Raw genomic sequence first — 6,505 nt, 5'->3', positions numbered from 1 at the left:
GCACGCCCCCTCCCTCTCCCGTTTCCCTGGGGCTGGGACCTGAATTCCTTGGCCAGATGCCCCTTCCTCCCGCAGCTCCAACAGGCTCCTCTCCTGCGTATTTGGGGTGGAGGCGCCGCGGCGGGCTGCCATGCCAGCTGGGGACAGCTCACCGCGATGTGACCTGCCTCACCACACTTGAAACACGCCATGGCACTGGTCAGGGTGTGGACGGCTGCCTGAATGGGTGTCAGGTGTTCTTCCCTCACTACATGTCTGATCATGTCAGCCAGGCTGGCTCCGGCTGGCAGGGAACGTAAGATATCTTTGGTGACAGAGTTGCACTGCTGGCGCAAGCAGTCAGATACCACGGGGTCCTTTGCCTCTGCCGGCAGGGTAGAGGAGTCTATTGCTGCCTGCAGGCGATCTATGAACTGCGTGAAGCTTTCGCTCTCTGCCTGCCTCACGGTGGACCACGGCGACGGCTTGGCTACGACCCGGGAGGCTGCACGAATAGCCTCCCTACCAGCCCGAGTGGTCGCCCTGACCTCCTCAGCCCGCATCTGCGTGGCTTGTTGCTGAGGCGTGATCATATCATCGTGCTTTCCCATAAGCCTGGATAAAGTCGATCTGTTTAGTGGCTGCCTCGCGCCAGATGCTTGGGCTAATAGCTTTGTACAATTATCCTCCCATTCCTGTCTAAACACAATCATTCCGGCACCATCAAGTATCATGCGACCTATTCGCTCGATATCAAAGGGAAGCAGGTCGTCATTACTAAAAAGACCATCGATTAATGTGGAGACCATGGCCGAATTGATTCCTTTTTCTGCAATGGCTTTGACAATTGACTGTACATCTTTTGGGTTTACCGGGGCATATACCCTCTGCTGGTTCCCTTCCGGGCCGGTGATCCTCACCGGGAAGGCTTGTACGGTGGCCGCTGGGGACCATTCGGCACAGGCTATTTTTATTTCTCCGCAGTCGGTAAACTGGGCTGGTTCGTATTGTGGCTGCTTTTCGGTGCGGCTTAAAGCTTTACTTGGTTTTGTTTTAAATTGCATTGGCTCTATTCTCTTCGTCTTAGAGTCTCAGCCGGCTCCTGGCAGCTCTTCCGAGCTGCCAGAGCTGCTGCTAGACTCAGAATCGGAAGTCGAATGCCAGCGCACTTCCAAGGCTCGGTGCCGTTTTGTGCGGCTCCGACCCCGCTCCTCCCCCCGGGGGTGGCGCCGCTGCCGCCCCCCGGGCTCGCCCTGCCTCCTGCAGGGGGGGGTTTCTCCCTTACCTGGTGGCAGCGTCAGGCGCGGCTGCCGATCGGCTCCGAGCCCTCTGCCGCTCTCCTCCTCTTTCTCCCGCACACGCGCATTAGCGAAACTCCGCGCCTCTGGGCTCTTCGCGCCGAGACTGCCCGCGTCCCGCCCCTCCCCTTGGCTGCCGGAGCCATTTTCAAAGGGGTACGGTGGCGGCATGGGCAGGATCTCCTCCCGAGCCGCGGCTCCCGCGGCTCTGGCTTCCCCCGCCAGTCCCCGCCGACAGAGCTCTGCGCGCTGCTGCACCTCCGGTACCGGGTCACCGACCGGCGGTGGCGGGGCGGATGGGGAAGCCGCGGATTTTTGGGAGGTTTCCGCGGGGGGCCCCGGGCCCTGGCCCGGGGAGGGGGGGGATGCGCCGGGCCCCCCCGGATCCCCGCTCCTGGGCGGATTGCCCTCAGGGGCGGTTTGCGTTGCCGCTCCTACCCCTAGCTTGGGTGTAACCAATAAACACATACGCGCCACGCTCCATGCCTCCTGCTCTTCTATTGCTCTGCGCAGGGCTTTCTCTACTTTTCCCCACGCCTTAAGGCATTTGCCGCTGCCTGAGGATTTCGTGTCCTCGGCCAGCACGGCTGTGCATTTTTCCCATATCTCCGGATGCAAAACATCCACAGGGCGTTCAATTGCCCCAAGCTCAAGCAGCCTTGCTATAGCAAGATAAAAGTCTTTGAGCTTACACTCAATTCCCCATTGCTTATGAACCTCACTTACGACCCTGGCGATGGCGTCCATGATGATCGCGGGTTCTTGGGACGTCTCCCTCGCCGAGAACACGGTCTCACCGGTCTGGCCGCTGCTCTTGTCCAGGTGACACCCGCTACCCGAGCGAATTATTTCCAGGTTTCGGCACCAGTTATGTTGCCTTCATGGAAGACAACGGCGACCTGGTTGCAAGGAACAGCACGGCAGCCCAGTCTCCCCTGGGCCACCCGGGCTAACAACACGCGCTGGACACCAATGTGGTGGACGGTCGAAAAGCTTTTATTATCTTATCTCATGGGTTTAAATAGTCTTGGGGGACTCTGCTACGTCAGGGGGGGTTGGTAGGGTCTCTAGGGTTAGTCAGGAGTGGAAAACTACTGGGTTAGGTGTGGTTACATTCTTTGGGGTAATGGATAACATGTTGCAGGGTGAGAGGGGGAAGGGGTCTTTCTTTCCGTCACATCCCGAAATCTTCCGTTCGCCTGTCCCTATCTACTACAGAGGGCCCTCGCCACCCACGGGGGAGCCAATAGTTGAGATCATCACCAAGTCCCTGACGTACAAAAGTCTCCATAATCTGCACAAAGACATTGTACGTCAGGGACGTGAGGCTTATACAACCTGGTAACTGCGTGTCTGGGACCTTAGGAGAACAGGCATGCACCTGGATGGTGGTGAGGCAAGGAATTTGGGACCCTTGACCCAGGAGCCAGGTATGAATCAGATTTTTGTAAGAGAGCCAGGCTCCCTTTTCCTCTGGGAGCAGCTTTTAATGAGTGTCAGAGAGAGGTTTGTCCACAAGGAGAGAATGCAGGAGCACCACCATAGAATGAGCTGGAAGACCCTTGAGGAAGGGATCCAACAGCTGAGAAAAGTGGCAGCATTGGAGGAACTCTTTGGGAGGGATGGACAGCATGATAATGACCCTGGCAAGGTCAGGTGCACAGGGCAAATGCTGTGGAGTCTGGCAAATCTAGGGCCATGTCAATGCACCACCTTCATTGCAACGATTACTGCTGATACCAACCGAGAGAGAGTGGGTTCTGCTGCCAACAAGTTTAGAAATTGTGAGAGTATGGTCAATGGCCCGATGCAGGCTCATGGCTCTGCTGTGATCAAGGAACTCAAAGAGGAGTTTAAAGAGGAGATGAGGAAGATTGGAGATTGATTGCATTATTGTGCCTTGAATGAAGGGACTCCACCACTGAGCGCTGCTGTGCCGGACATGCTGGAACTCCAGCACGAGCTGGCAGCAAGGTGGTACACCACTATTGACATTGCTAAGGCGTTTTTCTCCATTCCTCTGGCAGCAGAATGCAGCCCTCAGTTTGCTTTCACCTGGAGGGGCGTGCAGTGCACCTGGAACCAACTGCCCCAGGGGTGGAAGCGCAGCCCCACCATCTGCCATGGACTGATCCAGGCTGCACTGGAAAAGGGAGAAGCTCCAGAACACCTGCAGTACATCGATGGCATCATTGTGTGGGGGAACACAGCAATGGAAGTATTTGAGAAAGAACAGCGCATCATCCAGATTCTGCTGGAAGTCAGCTTCGCCATCAAGAAGAGCAAAGTCAAGGGACCTGCCCAAGAGATCCAGTTCCTGGGAGCAAATTTGCAAGACAGACAGAGTCACATTCCCACTGAGGTCACCAATAAGATCACTGCAATGTCATCACCAAGCAGCAAGAGGGAAACACAAGCTTTCCTATGCACCATTGGCTTTTGGAGAATGCACATTCCCGAGTACAACCAGATTGTGAGCCTTCTTTACCTGGTCACCCACAAGAAGAACGATTTTCACTGGGGCCCTGCACAGCTGCAAGCCTTTGCCCAGATCAAGCAGGAGATCGCTCATGCTGTAGCCCTTGGCCCAGTCAGGACAGGACCAGAGGTCAAGAATGTGCTCTACTCTGCAGCCAGGAGCAATGGTTTGTCCTGGAGCCTTTGGCAGAAGGTGCCTGGGGAGACTCGAGGCTGACCACTGGGATTCTGCAGCCAAAGTTACAGAGGGTCTGAAGCCAACTACACTCCTACAGAGAAGGAAATCTTGGCTGCCCATGAAAGAATTCAAGCCACCTTGGAGGTGATTGTTATGGAAACACAGCTCCTCCTGGCATCCCGACTGCTGGTGCTGGGGTGGATGTTTAAAGGAAAAGTTTCCTCTGCCACCATGCCACTGACACCACATGGAACAAAAGGATTGTTCTGCTGTCCTTCATAAGAGTAAATGTTGTTCTGTTCTCCTGTCCTTGTCACAGTGCTCACCCTGCATGAGATGTGTCTGCAAGCCCTGCAACCTCTGGGATTGGGGAGGGCAAGTGTTCCTGAGGAAACAGGGATGGGGCAGCTGGGCTGGACTGACCCAAAGGATGTTCCATTCCATGTGACACCATGATCAGCAATCAACTGAGAGAACTGGGTGACAAGGGGAGTAGGGGATTAATTTCTGTTTGAAGATATTTTTCTTTCAAAGCAGCACCTACACATACAGAATCTTATCCTGCCACAAGGTTGTCAGACATTTTCTGCTGGTAGGCAATTTCCTGTGGATTTGTTTTTCTTCTGTTAGTGTGTCTTGCTGTGCTTTTTTTTTAGTTGGGTTTGGAAGGTTTTTTTGGTCGGCTTTGTTTTTTTCCCTGTTGAACTGCCTTTCTTCCCATGTATACATTTTTTCTCCCTTTCCTTGTGGCTTGCTTGGCACCTGATGGCAAGACAAATTTACCCAACTCAGTCATCTTGACCAGTTATGTTTAGCAGTCACCATTAACTAGATGAGTTCAGTCACAGACTCCCTGCCATTTGGCAGCATCCACAAAGTATTGAAAGTGCATTTCATGTCCTTGTAGAGATAATAGAAATAATCCACAGTGGTGGTCAAGGGCTGGTCACTGAGGGATGTCACCAGGGAGTGGCTGCCAAGAGGACTCTGTACCATGGATGACATTTGACCCTCATTGTTTAGCCACATTCCCACCCACCCCATGTTCCACTCCTTCAGCCCAGCTCTCTCCAGTCTGGCTCTGAGGCGACCACAGCAGACCCTGTCACAGGCCTGCTGAAGCCTGGGCACACAACATCCCCTTCTCTTCCCTCCCACATGGGTTCTGCAGTCCCTGCCTTGTCCTGCCAGTGCCTGGAATGGCTGCAGGAGGATTTGCCACATCCCCTTCCCTGCTGAGCCTGACCAGTCCGTGACTCTCCCAGTGCCCCTCCCTGCCCAGACTGGTTCCATGGCTGCCCTTCCCAAGGGCCCAGGACCCTCTGGGATGGCTCTGGCCTTTCCAGGGGGTTTGAGAGAGGTCCCACAGTGACACTGCCCAGCCTTCTCAACAGGCCTGACACCAAAGGCCTTTTCCACATCCCTCAGTCCCAGATCAGTGCCCAGAACACAGCACAGCCTATCCAGGTCCTCAGGGTGGTTCAGAAGGGAGGCAGCAGGGTTTTCTCCCCACAGACCCTCACTCCATCCAATGTCTCTCTGTGCAGTCCATGGCTGCCCTGAGCATTTTGTCCTGGAGCCTCCCTGCCCAGGATGTTTGTCTCTATGCTGTCCTAACCACAGCCCAGCAAAGAATTCAGGTGGTTTCCCCGAGGACATTACTCTCAGAGTAATATGGCCTCAAGGTACTGTTTGTGCCACTGGAATTGTGCCACCCCCAAGTGCTGCTGATGTTGTTTGTACTCACTCAGGTTCATCTCCCCACACACACAGGATGCACTGCTGAAATCTCCCCAGTACAGAGCAAACATGGCCTGCTGGCCTGGTCACTTGGTGTCCCTCCATGCAGGGACAAACAATCTCCTGCAGGTGGGGGAGAGGCCAGTGCTGGCAGTGGTGGTTGCAGGGGCTGGTGTGGGACAATTGTCGTGGGGCACCTTCCCAGGCTGTCCCCAGAACAAAGACACAGCCCAGGCCCTGCTCTGCTGCTCCATCAGGGCCATGCCAGGAGCTCTGGCTGTGCCAGGACACTGCTGTGTGCCCCCCCTGCACACTCCCCCTCTGCCCAGGCACTGGGCTTTGCTGTGCCAGGGCATTCCTGGAGCACATTGCTGACAGCAGCTCTGGAGGAGAGCAAAGCCTTCCTGCCCTGCCCTCAGGAGATGCCCTTGGCTGATGGAGCTGCTGTGCTGGAGCCCAGCTGTGTCCCAGCAGTGCCCACGGCCTGTCCCTGCCTGTGGTCACAGCATGGACACGCAGCAGGACAGTGACCAAGCTGCCAGAGCACTGCGGCCTCACAGCCACAGCAGGGCTGGCAAGGAGAGGGTGGAGTGGGAAGGGCAGCTCCAAAAGGACCGATCCCTACTGCTCCCTGGCAGTGCTGCTCTGCTGGAGCTCTCTTCCCCTTCTCCCCTCTAACTTCATGCAGGCCTCAGAGCTGGGATCCCAGGTAAAACAGGCACTGCAGGGTACTTTATTTTGTTCAAATGTAGCAATAGCACAAACCTGGTTAACAGAGCTTATGGGTCACATTCAAGAGGCAGACAGTGAATTAGATTGTGGGGGTTAAAAA

Source organism: Lonchura striata, chromosome 37 (assembly GCF_046129695.1).
Source record: "Lonchura striata isolate bLonStr1 chromosome 37, bLonStr1.mat, whole genome shotgun sequence".
Lineage (NCBI taxonomy): Eukaryota > Metazoa > Chordata > Aves > Passeriformes > Estrildidae > Lonchura > Lonchura striata.
The sequence above is the reverse complement of the archived record's forward strand: the minus strand, read 5'-3'. Positions refer to the sequence as shown.